General features: G+C 40.1%; 1 protein-coding gene and 1 long non-coding RNA gene across 26 annotated transcripts in view; one reads left to right on the forward strand and one right to left on the reverse strand.

Annotated features, from left to right (window-relative positions):
* The window catches only part of GGACT (gamma-glutamylamine cyclotransferase), a 61,269-nt gene that overhangs the window by 16,720 nt on the left and 27,608 nt on the right, over window positions 1-16,941 (reverse strand). For 9 of the 25 annotated variants that reach the window (XM_005668515.4, XM_084982244.1, XM_084982237.1 and 6 more), the window contains one exon: window positions 6,197-6,270. The exons of 12 other annotated variants lie outside the window; for them this stretch is intronic. The gene's annotated coding sequence lies outside the window, so the exon portion shown is untranslated. Of the gene's footprint in view, window positions 1-6,196; window positions 6,271-11,222; window positions 11,387-16,941 lie in introns of all 25 variants that reach the window. 4 more of the 25 variants (XM_003357886.6, XM_084982233.1, XM_084982234.1 and 1 more) reach the window with 2 other exon arrangements.
* Window positions 1,438-5,450, forward strand: LOC146398703 (uncharacterized). The gene is made up of 2 exons (XR_014819856.1): window positions 1,438-4,777; window positions 4,877-5,450. It is a non-coding gene; the product is annotated as an uncharacterized LOC146398703 (long non-coding RNA).

A 16,941-nucleotide genomic window follows, 5' to 3' on the forward strand; every position in this document is an offset into this window, starting at 1 on the left:
GTAACTGATACTAAAAATTCACTAGAAGGAACCAGTATCAGAATACAGGAGGCAGAAGAATGAATAAGCGAGGTGGAAGACAAACTGGTGGAAATCACCGATGCAAAACAGAATAATGAAAAAAGAATGAAAAGAAATGAGGACAGTCGAAGAGAACTCTGGGACAAATTTAAATGCACCAACATTCACATTATAGGGATGCCAGAAGAAGAGAGAGAAAAGGCTGGAGAAGATACTTGAAGAGATAATAGCCTAAAACCTCTCAAATCCAGGGAGCATAATGAGTACCATATAAGATAAACCTAAGGAGGAACACCCCCGACACATGTTAAATCAAACTGACCAAAATTAAAGACAAAATATTGAAAGGAGATAGGGAAAAGCAAAAAATAACATACAAACGAACCCCAATAAGGATATCAGCTGATTTTTCAGCAGAAACGCTGCAGGCCAGAAGGGAGTGGCATGATACATTTAAAGTGATGAAAGGAAAAAAACTACAACCAAGAATACTCTAACCAGCAAGGCTCTCATTCATATTTGAAGGAGGAGAAATCCAAAGTTTTACAAAAGACAAGCAAAAACTAAGAGAATTCAGCACCACTAAACCAGCTTTACAACAAATACTACAAAAAAAGAGAAAGGAAAAAGGAGAAACATGGAATTAACTGGAAAATAGGATTAAAATGTCAATAAGTACATATTTATCAATATCTACCTTAAATGTCAGTCAAAAGACATAGAGTGGCAGACTGAATTAAAAAAAAAAATCAAGAGCTTACAATATGCTGTCTATGAGAGACTCACCTTAGGGCAAAGGACACATAAATTGAAAGTGAGGGGGTAGAAAAAGATACTTCATGCAAATGGAAATGGCAGAAAAGTTAGAGTAGCAACACCATTAGACAAAATTGACTATTGAACAAAGGCCATAAAGAAAGACAAAGAAGGACACTATTTGGAGTTCCTGTCCGTGGCACATTGGTCAAGGAATCCGACTAGGAACCATGAGGTTTCGGGTTCAATCCCTGGCCTTGCTCAGTGAGTTAAGGATCCAGCATTGCTGTGAGCTGTGGTGTAGGTCGCAGATGTGGCTCGGATCCTGTGTTGCTGTGGCTCTGGCATAGGCTGGTGGCTACAGCGCCAATTAGACCCCTACCCTGGGACTCTCCATGTGCCTTATCTCCTAGATAAGGCAAAAAGACCAAAAAAAAAAAAAAAGACACTATTTAATGATAAAAGGATCAATTCAAGAAGAGGATATTACACTCCTCAATATATATGCCCCTAATTGGAGCACCCAAATACATACAACAAATACTAGCAGACATAAAAGGAGAAACTGATGGGAATACAATAATAGTAGGAGACTTTAATATCCCATTCACATCAATGGACAGATCCTCTAGAGAGAAATTCAGTAAGGCAACATAGATCTTTTTTTTTTCTTTTTTTCTTTTTTTTAAATTTTCCCACTGTACAGCAAGGGGATCAAGTTATCCTTACATGTATACATTACAACTACATTTTTTTTCCCCACCCTTTGTTCTGTTGCAACATGAGTGTCTAGACAAAGTTCTCTATGCTACTCAGCAGGATCTCCTTGTAAATCTATTCTAAGTTGTGTCTGATAAGCCCAAGCTCCCGATCCCACAACATAGATCTTAAATGACACAATAGAACAGTTAGACTTAATGAATACTTTTGGGACACTGCATCTGAAAAAAACAGAATATGCATTCTTTCCAATATGCATGTCCAAGTGCACAGGGAACACTCTCTAGGATTGGCCGTGTACTGGGGCACATAACTAACCTCAACAGATTTAGGAGTATAGAAATTATTTCAAACATCTTCTCTGACCACAATAGCATGAAACTAGAAATCAACCACAGGAAAAGAAATGAGAAAAAACTGACTACATGGAGACTAAACAACATGCTACCAAAAAGCCAGTGGGTCAAAGAGGAAATCAAAAAGGAAATGAAAAAATACCTCCTTCAGCAAAGCAATAATGAAAACACAACCATTCAAAATCTATGGGATGCTGCAAAAGCAGTTCTCAGAGGGAAGTTCATAGCAATACAGGCCTTCCTCAAAAAAAAAAAAAAAAAAAAAAAACCCACAAAAATCTGGAGTTCCTGTTGTGGCTCGGGGTAATAAACCTAACTAGTATCCATAAGGATGTGGGTTTGATCCCTGGCCTTGCTCAGTGGGTTAAGGATCCGGCATTGCCGCGAGCTGTGTGTAGCTCGGATCTGGCATTGCTGTGGCTGTGGCATAGGCTGGTGGCAACAGCTCTGATTAGACCTTGAGCCTGGGAACCTCCATATGCCGGGGATGTGGCCCTAAAAAAAAAAAAGACACAAACACAAAAAAAAACAACCCAAAGGAAAAAAAAAACAAACTTCCAACAAACCAAAGTTCAGGACCAGATGGCTTCATGGGTGAATTCTATCAAACATTTACCTATCTTTCTGAAACTCTTCTGAACTCACTCTTTGAGGCCACCATCACCCTGATACCATAACTAGACAAATAAACCACACAGAAAAGGGGAAAATTACAGGCCAATATCATTTATGAACATAGATGCAAAAATCCTCAATAAAATACTAGTACTGAATCCAGCAATACATTAAAAGGATTATACACCATGATTGAGTGGGATTTATCCCAGGGATGCAAGGATTTTTCAGTATCCACACATCAGTGATATACCACATTAACAAATTGAAGATAAAAACCATATGATCATCTCAATAGATACAGAAAAAGCTTTTTTAACAAAATCTAACATCCATTTCTGAAAAAACCCTTCAGATAGTGGGCATGGAGGAACCCTACATCAACATAATAACGACAATATCTGACAAACCCACAGCTAACATCATTCCCAATGGTGAAAAGCTGAAAGAATTCCCACTAAGATCAAAAAGAAAACAAGTGTGTCTGCTCTTGCCAATTCTATTCAACATAGTTTTGGAAGTCCTAGCCACAGCAATCAGAGAAGAAAAAGAAATAAAAGAATCCAAATTGGAAAAGATAAGTAAAATTAACTGTGTCCAGATGGTATGATACTATACACAGAAAACCCTAAATATGCTACCAGAAAACTGTTAAGAGTTCATCAATGAATTTGGTTAAGTTGCAGGATAAAAACTTAATACACAGAAATCTACTGCATTTCTGTATACTAACAATGGAAGATCAGAAAGAGAAATTAGGGAAACAATCCCATTTACCATCACATCAAAAAGAAAAAAATACCTAGGAATAAACCTACCTAAAGAGACAAAAGGTCTATACTCTGAAAACTATAAGACACTGATGAAAGACATCGAAAATGACACAAACCAGTGGAAAGATGCTCTTGGATTTGGGAGAATCAATACTGTCAGAATAACTACTACCCAGGGCAACCTACAGATTCAATGCAATTCCAATCAAATTACCACTGACATTCATCACAGAACCAGAACAAAAAATTTTTAAATTTGTATGGAAACATAAAAGACCCTGAATAGCCACAGAGTCCTGAGAAAGAAAAATGGAGCTGGAGGAATCAGACTCCCTGGCTTCAGAATATATGACCTAACTACAGTCACCAAAACAGTACAGTACTGGCACAAAAACAGAAATACAGGATAGAAAGCCCAGAAATAAACTCACACACCTAGGACAAATGAGGCAAGGATATACACTGGAGAAACAAAAGTCTCTTCAACACGTGGTGCTGGGAAAACTGGACAGCCACATGTAAAAGAATGGAATTAGAACACTTTCTAACACCATACGCAAAAATAATCTCGAAATGGATAAAGACCTAAATATGAGACCAGATATTATAAAATACTTAGAGGAAAATATAGGCAGAACACTCTCTGACATACACCACAGCAATATCTTCTTGAAGTAATAAAAATAGAAACAAAAATAAACGGACTTAATTAAACTTAAAAGTTTTTTCCCAGCAAAGTAAACCATAAATACAACAAAAAGACAGTCCACAGAATGGGAGAAAATATTTGCAAATGATGTGACTGACAAGGAATTAATCTCCAAAATACATAAACAATTCATGAAGCTCAATATAAAAAAAAAACCCAATCAAAAAATGGACAGAAGACCTAAATAGACATTTCTCCAAAGAAGATAAAGAGATGGTCAAAAAACGCATGAAAAGATGCTCAATATTGCTCATTATTAGAGAGAAGCAAATCAGAACTACTATGAAAACTACTATGTCAGAGTTCCCACCATGGCTCAGTGGAAATGAACCTGACTGGTATCCACGAAGACACAGGTTTGATCCCTGGCCTTGCTCAGTGGGTCAAGGATCCGGTGTTTCAGTGAGCTGTGGTGTATGCCACAGACGTGGCTTGGATCTGGCATTGCTGTGGCTGTGGTGTAGGCTGGCAGCTGTAGCTCCAATTCGACCCCTAGCCTGGGAACCTCCATGTGCCAGAGGCATGCAGGCACGGCCCTAAAGACAAAAAAAAAAAAAAAAAAAAAAACTACTACGAGATACTATCTTACAACAGCCAGAATGGCCATCAAAAAGTCTTCTGACAATAATGGTGCAGCCAGTGCAGAGAAAAAGGAACCCTCTTACACTACTGCTGGGAATGTAAACTGGTACAACCACAATGGAAAACAATATGGAGGTTCCTCAAAAAAACTAAAAACTGAACTACCATATGATCCAGAAAAACCAGTCCTGGGCATCTCTCTATCCATAGAAAACCACAATTCAAAAGATACATCCACCCCAGATGTGGAGGTTCCTCAAAAAAACTAAAAACTGAACTACCATATGATCCAGAAAAACCAGTCCTGGGCATCTCTCTATCCATAGAAAACCACAATTCAAAAGATACATCGCAGCACTATCTGCAATAGCCAAGACATGGAAGCAACTTAAATGTCCATCAACAGAGGAATGGATGAAGATGATGCGGTTCATATACACAATGGAATATTACTCAGCCATTAAAAAGAAAAAACCCCACCATTTGCAGCAACATGGATGGATGTAGAGATTATTATACTAAGTGAACTTAGACAATGAAAGACAAACATCATGATATCACTTTTATGTGGAATCTTAAAAAAAAAAAGGATACAGATGAACTTATTTACAGGACAGAAACAGACTCACAGACTTTGAAAACAAACTTATAGTTACCAAAGGAGACAGGTGGTGGGGGCAGGGAATGGACTGGGGGTTTGGGTTTGGCAGGTACACACTGGTATATGGAATGACTGGCCAACGGTGGACCTGCTGTACAGCACAGAGAACTCTACCCAATATTCTGTGATGGTCTATATGGGAAAAGAATCTGGAAACGAATGGACATGTGTACATGTATAATGGAATCACTGTCGTACAGCAGAAATTATCACGATGTTCTAAATCAGCTATACTTTAATAAAACTTTTAAAAATTACATTTTGCTAAGATTATTAAAAACCAGTTTAAATTCTCGAAAAAGATGCTGGCTACTTGGACCCCCTCAGCTAGGCAAGAAGAATGCAAATCTAGAAAAGCTGATGCCCCCTTAGTGCACAGAAGGGGTCACCCCCGACACACCTGTGCACACACCTAACTCCACTGTCGAAGGATTTTTTTTAAAAGATGCCTTTTAAAAAATGAAAACACAGGAGTTCCTGTCGTGGCTCTGTGGTTAACGAACCTGACTAGGAACCATGAGGTTGTGGGGTTCGATCCCTGGCCTTGCTCAGTGGGTTAAGGATCTGGCTTTGCTGTGAGCTGTGGTGTAGGTCACAGATGTGGTCCAGATCCTGTGTTGCTGTGGCTGTGGTGTAGGCCGGCGGCTACAGCTCCGACTGGATCCCTAGCCTGGGAACCTCCATATGCTGCAGGTGCAGCCCTAGAAAAGACCACACACACACACACACAAAAAAAAAAAAAAAAAAAAAAAAAGGAAAGAAAGAAAGAAAAAAAAACCCACAGAACTCAAAATTAAGCCTGAAAGGCTTTTTGATTAATTAAGTGCCCCCCAAAGCATTCAAATCCTTTTGGGTCTTTCCTAATTAGCGCTAGTAAAATTCAATTCAAACAGCTGAGAGAGAAATTAAAACTCCGAATTACAAGAAAGGAGTAGGGGAGGAAATTTAAGGGCAGGTAACTGAACATGTTTTTCGAATACAGAAAATGGATCCATTTACTCACATTCATGTGCATCCTGAACATACAGCTGCTCACTGCTCCCTGATGGCAGTCAGAATACTTTGTTTCCAAAATTCCTAGAAAAATATGTTCTGCTGGAATGACTTGGGCTTTGAAGGAACTGGATGCCCTGAACCAAGTGAATCCAACCCTCTTAGACACTACATCCCCACCCAAAAAAGCAAACCCAAAACCCACTTTAAAAGCTATGTGACCAGGAGTTCCCGTTGTGGCTCAGCGGTAATAAACCCAGCTAGTACCATGAGGTTGTGGGTTTGATCCCTGGCTTCGCTCGATGGGTTAAGGATCCAGTGCTGCCATGAGCCGTAGTGTAGATCACAGTCGCAGCCCGACTGGCATTTCTGTGGCTGTGGCTGGCAGCTGAAGCTCCAATTTGACCCCTAGCCTGGGAACCTCTAGATGTCATGTGTGCAGCCCTGAATTTAAATAAATAAATAAATAAATAGAGCTATGTAACCAGAGTCCCCTGGTTGGCTCAGCAGGTTAAGGACCCCAATGTTGTCACTGTTGTGGTGTAGGTTCAATCCCTGGCCCCAGATCTTCTGCATGCTGTGGGTGCAGCCAAAAAATAAAAAATTAAAAAATAAAAGCTACGTGAGAGCTGGAGCCAGCTGTGAGAAGCCAGTGGCTGGGAGACCCAGACCAGCCTTCCCTGGGCTCACACACCTTGGCCTCTAGTGCTTCGGATGGTTCCCAGGACCCTAAACATGACGAAAACACACAACTGGGTCTATACTTGGCTATGAGAAGCCCTCAAGAGACAATGACATGCAGCCCACTCCTGGGAGAGTAAAATCCAGTTAAAAGGTGAAAAACCTTGTTACCGCTTGGCAGTTGTCAGAGACATTGCTACGTTCAGTTTAACCACTTTTTCAAAATTGTTTCAAAAACAACAGAACAGCTCTGTTTTCCATCTTGGAATGTTCTCTCTTCTCTGAAGTTTACAGTGTGCTTTCCGTCACAAGAAAGAGAAGGATCAGAGATGCTCCAGCAGGCTGCTCCCGCCTTTTTGCTAAGCGAATAGCCTGAGCATTTTAGCCAGCGTGTGTTCCTGCTATGAGACTCCATCAAGCGATGCGATTTCTACACGTCTCTGATGGGTCATGCTTTCGTAGAACACACACACACGGTGAGAGTGAGAACAGATTTGTGAGGACAAGACTTAAAACACACAGGAAACCACAGGGAGCAAGACGAAGATACGTAATTCAGTGCCACACATAACTGAGTGCAGTCTGGACGGAGGGAGACCCAGACCCAACGGCAGTGGCCTGGCCTGAGCTGGACAGAGAAGCTGCTCCCCTGGCCATGAAACGCGAGGCTCCCCCCTCCGCCCGTCCAGGGCAGGAGAGCTAAAGAAGGGCCCCCGGGCACAGGGGACCCAAGTCATAACCCAGTGGCTCTCAGACTAAAGAAACGCCTACCGTGGAAGAAAGAGTCAAATGACACCAACCGGAAGCAAATAGCCCAACCCAGAATGTGACACATTCTATGGGAGAAACTGTTTTCAAAAGTGAGGGTGAGGAGTCCCTGTCGTGGCTCGGCGGTTAACGAATCTGACTAGCATCCATGAGGACGCAGGTTCGAACCTGACCTCGCTCAGCGGGTTAAGGATCCCTTGTTGCTGTGAGCTGTGGTGAAGGCCAGTGGTTACGGATCTGAATCAACCCCTAGCCTGGGAACCTCCATATGCCACCATATGCCACGAGTGTGGCCCTAAAAAGACAATAAACAAACAAGTAAATCAATAAAGGTGAGGGTGAGCCACTCTAGATTAAAGACTTAAGACACATGACAGCCCTGGGTAAGGTGTGGACCTTGTCTAGGTGCTGATTTGAACATGTCAACTATAAAACGACATTTCTGGGACAATCAGGAAAATCCTACGGGTATATACCGAAAGATAACACCAAGGAATCACAGTTAATATCTTCAGGAAAACAGAGTTCCCGTCGTGGCGCAGTGGTTAACAAATCTGACTAGGAACCATGAGGTTGCAGGTTCGATCCCTGGCCTTGCTCAGTGGGTTAAGGATCTGGTGTTGCTGTGGCTATGGCATTGGCCAGCGGCTACAGCTCCGATTAGACCCCTAGCCTGAGAATCTCCACATGCCTTGGGAAGCGGCCCTAGAAAAGGCAAATATACATATATTTTAGGAATGGATAATGGCATATGCATCTATTAAAAAAAAAATTTGTTTCTTTTTTTTTTGTCTTTTTAGGGCTGCACCCATGGCATATGGAGGTTCCCAGGCTAGGGGTCAAATCGGAGCTATAGCCGCTGGCCTACACCACAGCCACAGCAACGCGGGATCTGAGCCACGTTTACAACCTATACCACAGCTCATGGCAACACCAGATCCTTAACCCACTGAGCAAGGCCAGGGATCGAACCTGCGTCCTCATGGACACTAATAAGATTTGTTTCTGCAGAGCCATGGTGAGAACTCCAAAAAAAAAAAAAAAAAAAGAATTCTTGTTTTTTAGAGATACATATGGAAGTATCAAGGGTTTGCGAAATACTATGTGTCTAGAACTTTAAAATACTTGAAGTTAAAAAAAAAAAGGATCAGTGAAGCATATGTGGCAAAATCTTAATCATTACTGCTGCTGGGTGGTAGATACATGAGAATCTCTTTATATCAGTCAATTTTACAACTTAGATAAAGTGGAAAAACTGCTTTAAAAGCACAAAGTATCAGAGTTGCCGTCGTGGCTCAGTGGTTAATGAATCCAACTAGGAACCATGAGGTTGCGGGTTCGATCCCTGGCCTTGCTCAGTGGGTTAAGGATCCAGTGTTGCTGTGAGCTGTGGTGTGGGTTGCAGACGCGGCTCGGATCCGGTGTTGCTGTGGCTCTGGCGTAGGCCGGCGGCTACAGCTCCGATTAGACCCCTAGCCTGGGAACCTCCATATGCCGAGGGAGCAGCCCAAGCAATGGCAAAAAGACAAAATACAAAGTGCCAAAGCTCAGTAAAGAAAAAGGACATGGAATAGCTCTATGAACTTCTGCTCACAGAGGTAGAAGGCGTCACTCGGGAATTCTACCAAACATTTAAGGAGGAATAATGCCAGTATTAAGCTTTTCCAGAAAATAAAGAGGAAGGAACACTTCACAACTCCTTTTATGAGGTTAATATTACCTTGATAACAAAACCAAATAAGGAAACTTGCAGAAAAGAAAACTACAGACCAATATCTCTTATGAACATAAATGCAAAAAAGTTCCAAACAAATATTAGCAAAGCAAATCTAGCAAAATATATAAAAAAGATGAAACATCATTACCAAGAACTATTTCATCCCAGGAATGTAAGTTTAATACTTGAAAATCAATCAATGCATCTCATATTAACAGATTCTAAGGGAAAAACCTTCTGATGGGTTGCAATAGATGCAAAACAAGGTATTTGACAAACATTAATTCATGATAAAAATTATCAGCAAACTTGGAATAGAAGGGGCATTTATGAAAAACCTCTATCTAACACCTTTTTTTTTTTGGCCACACACCCACACATGCAGAACTTCCCAGGGTGGGGCTTGAACCCTCACCGCAGCAGTAATCCAATCCACAGCAGTGACAATGCCAGATCCTTTACCTGCTGAGCCACCAGGGAACTCTTAAGGCCCTTTTTAATCATGAGTAATCAAATACTTCCCTCCTGAGATTGGAAACAAGGCAGTGATTCCACTGGGATGGATACTGGAGTTTAGCCAGGGTAATAAAGGGAAAGAAAAGGCATACATGGCAGGAAGAGATAAAACTATCTTTGGGAGTTCCCGTCGTGGCTCAGAGGAAATGAAACCAACTAGGAACCACGAGGTTGAGGGTTCAATCCCTGGCCTCCCTCAGTGGGTTAAGGATCCAGCGTTGCCATGAGCTGCGGCATAGGCCAGCAGCTACAGCTCCGATTCGACTCCTCGTCTGGGACCCTCCATATGCCACAGGTGTCGCCCTAAAAAGCCAAAAAAAAAAAAAAAACCATCTTTGTAGTTGACATGATTGTATTGAAAATCCTAAAGAACAGACAAAAAAGCTACTGGAACTAATAACTGAATTTAAGCAGAGTCTTAGGACATAAGGTCGATACACAAAAATCAATTGTGTTTTTATATACTAGCAGAGAAAAAAAGGAACTTGAAATAAAAAAACCCAGGGAGTTCCCCTTGTGGCACAGTGAAAATAAATCTGACTAGTATCCATGGGGATGCAAGTTCAACCCCAGCCATGCTCAGTGGGCTGGGTATCAGGCATTGCCATGAGCTGTGGTGTAGATCGCAGACGCAGCTTGGATCCCGAGTTGCTGTGGCGTGGTGTAGGCCGGCAACTGCAGCTTTGATTCAATCCCTAGCCTGAGAACTTCCATGTGCTGTGGGTACGGCCCTAAAAAAGAATAAGAAAAAAGAAAAAAATTAAGAAACCTGGTATCATTTACAGTAGCACACACACACACACAAAATTTGAAATACATACAGACATAAACAAAATATATGTAAGATGTGTAGATGAAATTTTAAAACACCATTGACATAAATTAAATATATAACAAATGGAGACATATACCATGTTTTCATGGATCAGAATTCAATGTTGTAAAAATGACAGTTATCTCCAAATTGAACTATAGAGTCAACATAAGCTTAATGAAAATCAAATAAGTTCTGAGTTTTTTCTTTTTGTAGAAATTGATGAACTAATTCTAGAATGTTTACAATAAAGTTCAAGAAACCTGAATAGTGAAAATAACATTGGAAAAACTAAACAAAGCTTGTATCTCAGTACTTCCTACAGGCTATACAAACATGACCGTGGAATTAAACACATAACAGATACTAAGATCAATGGCTCTCTGAGTGATGCCAGCATCATGATGTCATAAGCTGTCCCTTGATCTGTCCACCCTCCCCACAACAAAAATTAGCATCCATCCACAAACAAAAGTGCCTCTGTGAAAGCTGTGGGGTCCAGCACCATTCACCAAGGGACTGAGGCAGTGTCTCACCCACCTGTGCATCAGGTAACAGGCTGTGTAACCAGGAGGAGTCTGTGAATGGGTCCAGCCCCTCTTAGCTGCAACCTGGGAACAGCTGGAGAACACTGACTTGGGCAGTCACCACGGACGAGCACACCCCAGTGGAATCCAGGTGCCCAGAGGAGAGGTTCCAGCACTCTGCCGGAGCAGGAAAATAGGTGTTTGGACACAATGGGCAGCTAAGAGGAACAGCCTGACCATGCCAGCATCACCCTCCCCCAAGGTGGCCCGTTTATGGCTAAACAAGACCTCCTCAGCCCAGGATTTCTCCCACAGGGAAATGGGAGAGGGTGGGTGCGTGCCCAGCTTCCCCAGCTGTGGGGATACTGCCAGAGAGACTCATTCTCTCCAGCAGCATCCGGAGTATTAAATCAGGGGCTCCATGACTGAAGGCAGGGAGCAGATGGGAAGAAGAGTAGATTCAATTTCTTGGAGGTCATGAAATGCTGTCTGCCTTTTGGACTCCGTCAGGAAGCCTGTCCACAAGCTGCTGGGAAGCCTCACCCAAGGATCTTCCCAACTGTAGGCACTGCCAGCATCCCATGTGCCTCACCCACACCTCTTCCCACTCGAGGCCAGCTACCAAGAAGGCTAGGGAACATGCACAAAAAGCAGGCCAGGGGAAGCACAAACTTAAGCTTTAGCACTGACTTCATAAAAGCAAGAAGCTATCAACTGCCAGAACATGGAAAATGAGGAAACATGACATCACCAAAGGGTCATAATTATCTCCCAGTAACCAAATCCAAATTCGTGGAGATCTACAATTTACTCTTGGAAGAATTACAAGTAACTGTTCTCAGGTAACTTGAGCTACAAGAAACCCCAGAAAAGCAGTCATTGACATCAGGAAAACAATACACAGACGAAATGAGAAAATGAACAGAAAGACAGAAATAAAGAACCAAAGAGAAATTCTGTAGCTGAAGAACTCAATGAAAGAAGTGAAAACTGCGGTAGAGCGTCACCATCAGAAGAGGTCGCACAGAAGGAAGAATCTCTTATTAGAAGACAGGCATTCTGATAGAGTTCCAGTTAAAGGTCTGGCATGGTCACTGCTGTGGCTCTGGTCACTGCTGTGGAGTGGGTTTGATCTCTGGCCCAGGAACATCTGCATACCATGGGCACAGCCAAAAAAAGAAGACAGAAACTTTGAAATAACCCAGTCAGAGGCAAACAAAAAGAAAAGGATGAAAAAGAGTGAAGAGGGAGTTCCTGCTGGGGCTCAGCTGTAATGAGCCCAACTAGTATCCATGAGGATGTAGGTTCGACCCCTGGCCTCACTCAGTGCGTTAAGGATCTGGCATTGCCATGAGCTGTGGCGTAGGTTGCAGACATGGCTTGGATCCTGCGTTGCAGTAGCTGTGGCCTAGGCCAGCAGCTGCACCTCTGATTTGAACCCTGGCCTGGGAACTTCCATATGCTGCAGGTAAGGCCCTAAAAAAAAAAAAAAAAAAAAAAAAAGAGTGAAGAGGGGAGTTCTTTGGTGGTCTAGTGTGTTTAGGATTTGGTAGCCTGGGTTCAATTCCTAGTCTGGCAACGTAAATCGTAATCAAAGCTACTACACACTGTAGCAAAAAAAAAAAAAAAAAAAAAAAAAAAAAGTGAAGAGAGCTCAAGAGGATTATGGGACACCATTAAAAGAAGTGATATATGAAGTATTGGAGTTCTAGAAAGAGAAGAGAGAGAGAAGGGAGCAGAAAACTTATTTAAAGAAAAAAATGGATGAGAACTTTCCAAACCTGGGGAAAAAATTGGATGTTCACAATCATGAAGCTATAGATCACCTCATTATTTCAATCTAAAATGATCTTCTCCAAGACACGGTATAATAAAAATGTCAAAAATCAAAGACAAAAAGAAAATCCCAAAGTAGCAAGAGAGAAAAAGATTGTCATCTATAAAGAAACACCCATTAAGCCGTATCAGTGGATTTCTTCTAAGAAACTTTACCAGCCAGGAGAGCAGCATGGGATGATACATTCAAGGCGCTAAAGAAAAAAAAAAACTGCCAATGAAGAATACCCTATCTGGCAAAATTACCCTTCAGAAATGAGGGGAAAATAAAGAATTACTCCAACAAAAACGGAGAATTCATCACCACCAGACCTGCTTTATTAGAAATGCGTATGTTCTTCAAAATGAAATAAAAGGACTCTTAACTGGCAGCATGGAAACATATAAAAATATGCAATACACTGGGGTAAAGGTAAACACCACCGCCACATTCAGAATTCTCTAATACTGTAACTTGGTGTGTTAACCGCTTAACTGTGGTATAAAGGTTAAACACAGGGTGTTAATAATTACAGTTACTATAGTTTGTTAATGATTACACAATATAAAAGAGGTCAATTATGACATTAAAACACAAAAAGCAGGGAGTAAAAGTAGAGTTTTGGGTGCAATCAAAGGCAAGTTGTTACCTGTGTCAAATAGACTTATATCTGTAAGATGTTTTACTGAGCCCCATGGTAAATAACCACAAGCAAAAACCTACAGCAGAGTCACAAAATATAGAGAGAAAGGAATCAATTTCTCCTCTTATGTCTGTTAATATTTGTTTTATGTATTTGGGTGCTCCTTTATTAGGGGCATCTATGTTTACAAGTATAATATCCTCTTGAATTGATGGGAATATGATAATAGGAGGAGATTTTAATATCCCACCCACAGCAACAGAAAGATCTTCTAGACAGAAAATCAGTAAGGCAACAGAGATTCTAAATGATACAATAGAACATTTACACTTAATTGATATTTTCAGGACATTACATCCAAAATCCAGAATATATATTCTTTTCAAGTGCACACGGAACATTCTCAAGAATTGACCACATACTGGGGCACACAACTAACCTCAACAAATTTAAGAGTACAGAAATTATTTCAAGCATCTTCTCTGACCACAAGGGCATGAAACTAGAAATCAACTGTAAGAAATGAGAAAAAACTAAATACAGGGAGACTAAACAACATGCTACTAAAAACCAGTGGGTCAACGAGGAAATCAAAAAGAGAGTTAAAAAATACCTCAAGACAGATGACAATGAAAACACAACCACACAAAATCTATGGGATGCCACAAAAGCAGCTCTTACAGGGAAATTCTTAACAATATAGGGCCTTCCTCAAAAAACAAAAATCTCAAATTAACAACCTGACCTATCACCTAAAACAATTAGAAAAAGAAGAACAAACAAAACCTAAAGTTAGCAGAAGGAAGAAAATCATAAAGATTAGAGAGGAAATCAGTAAAATAGATATTCAGAAAACAATAGAAAAAAAAAATCAATAAAACCAAGAGCTGGTTCTTTCAAAGGGTAAACAAAACTGACAAACCTCTGGCCAGACTCACCAAAAGGAAAGGGAGAGAGAGAACCCAAATACACAAAATAAGAAATGAAAAAGGAGAAATCTCAACTGATTTTACAGAAATACAAAAAAACATAAGAGACTACTATGAACAATTATATGCCAACAAACTTGACAACCCAGAAGAAATGGACAATTTTCTAAAAACATACAACCCACCCAAACTTAATCTAGAAGCAATAGATAATTTCACTAGATGTGAAACTGAATACGTAATAAAAATATTCCCCCAAAATAAAATGGCTTCTCAGGCAAATTCTACCTAACATACAAAGAGGAACTTATACCCATCCTTCTTAAACTTTTCCAAAAAACTGAAGGAGAAGGAACACTTCCAAAGACATTCTGTGAAGCCACCACCACCCTAATACCAAAACCTGCCAAGGATACTACCAAAGGAAAAAAAAAAAATTATAGGCCTATATCTTTGATGAATATAGATGCAGAAATTCTCAACAAAATTTTAGCCAACTGAAGCCAACAGCATATACATCATAAGTTCACATGGATGGTGCAACATATGCAAATCAGTCAATGTAATACACCGCATTCACAAAGGAAAAGTCAGCAACTACATGATCATCTCAATCGATGCAGAAAAGGCATTTGACAAAATGCAACATGCATTCATGATAAAAACTCTTACCAAATTAGGTAGAGAGGAAACATATCTCAACATTTAATAAAAGCTATGACAAACCCACAGCCAATATAATACTCAATGAAGAAAAGCTAAAAGCCTTCCCACTAATATCTGGAACAAGACAAGGGTGCCCTCCTCTCATCAGTTTTATTCAATGTAGTATTGGAAATCCTAGCCACAGCAATCAGACAAACAAAAGAAATAAAAGGTATCCAACTTGGAAGAGAAAAAATTGTCACTCTATGCAGATGACATGATACTATATATAGAAAATCCAAAGGACTCCACACAAAACCTACTTGAACTGATCAACGAATACAGCAAAGTAGCAGGATAGAAGAGTACCATTCAGAAATGAGTTGCTTTTCTGTATACTAACAATGAAATGTTAGAAAAGGAATATAAAAAACAATACCATTTAAAATCACACCTCAAAAAATTAATACCTAGAAATAAACCTGACCAAGGAGGTGAAAGACTTATACTATAAAACATTGATAAAGTAAATCAAAGAAGAGTCAAAGAAATGGAAAGATATCCCATGCTCCTGGATTAGAAAAATTAGTATTGTTAAAATGGCCATACTACCCCCAAACAATCTACAGATTTAATGTGATCCCTATCCAATTACCCATGACATTTTCACAGAACTAGAATAAACAATCAAAAAAATTATAAAAGACCCAGAACTGCCAAAGCGATCCTGAGGAACAAAAACCAAGCAAGAGGCATAACTATTCCAGACTTCAGACAATATTACAAAACTAGAGTAATCGGGATAGTGTGGTACTGGGACCAAAACAGATATATGGACCAATGGAACAGAATACAGAGTCCAGAAATAAACCCAGACACCTGTGGTCAATTAATTTTCGACAAAGGAGGCAAGAATATAAAATGGGAAAAAGATAATCTCTTCAGCAAGTGGGGCTCAGAAAACTGGACAGCTTCATATAAGTCAGTGAAACCAGAACACACCCTCACACCATACACAAAAATAAACTCAAAATGGCTTAAAGACTTAAGACATGAGATATGACTCCATAATCTGCTGTACAGCACAGGGAACTATATCTAATCACTTGTGATGGAACATGGTAGAGGATAATGTGAGAAAAAGAATGCATATCTATGTATAACTGGGTCACTTTGCTGTACAGCAGAAATTGACATAACCATAATTTATAAATCAACCATAATTTAAAACTCTTAAAAAAAAAAAAAAGACACACCATAAAACTCCTAGAAGAGAATATAGGCAAAACATTCTCTGATATAAAGCATACCAACATTTTATTAGGTTAATCTCCCAAGGCAACAGAAATAAAAACAAAAATAAATGGGATCTAATGAAACTTTTACACAGCAAAGAAAACCATTAAAAAAATTTTTTTAATTAAAAAAAAAAAGACAACACATGAACTGGGAGAAAATAGTTGCAAATGATGCAACTCAAAAACTCAACAGTAAAAACAACCACCCCATTGAAAAATGGGCAGAAGATCTAAACAGCTAACTCTCCAAAGACATATGGATAGCCAGTAGGCACAAAAAAAGATGCTCAACATCACTAATTATTAGAGAAATACAAATCAAAACTACAATGAAGTACCACCTTGCACCAGTCAGAATGGCCATCATTAGAAAGTCTACAAAGAACAAATGCTGCAGAAAG

The sequence above is a fragment of the Sus scrofa genome, chromosome 11 (genome assembly GCF_054392235.1).
Source record: "Sus scrofa isolate SSC_HxYL_T2T_F1_AM1 chromosome 11, Sscrofa_HxYL_maternal_Yorkshire_Landrace_v2.0, whole genome shotgun sequence".
Taxonomy (NCBI): domain Eukaryota; kingdom Metazoa; phylum Chordata; class Mammalia; order Artiodactyla; family Suidae; genus Sus; species Sus scrofa.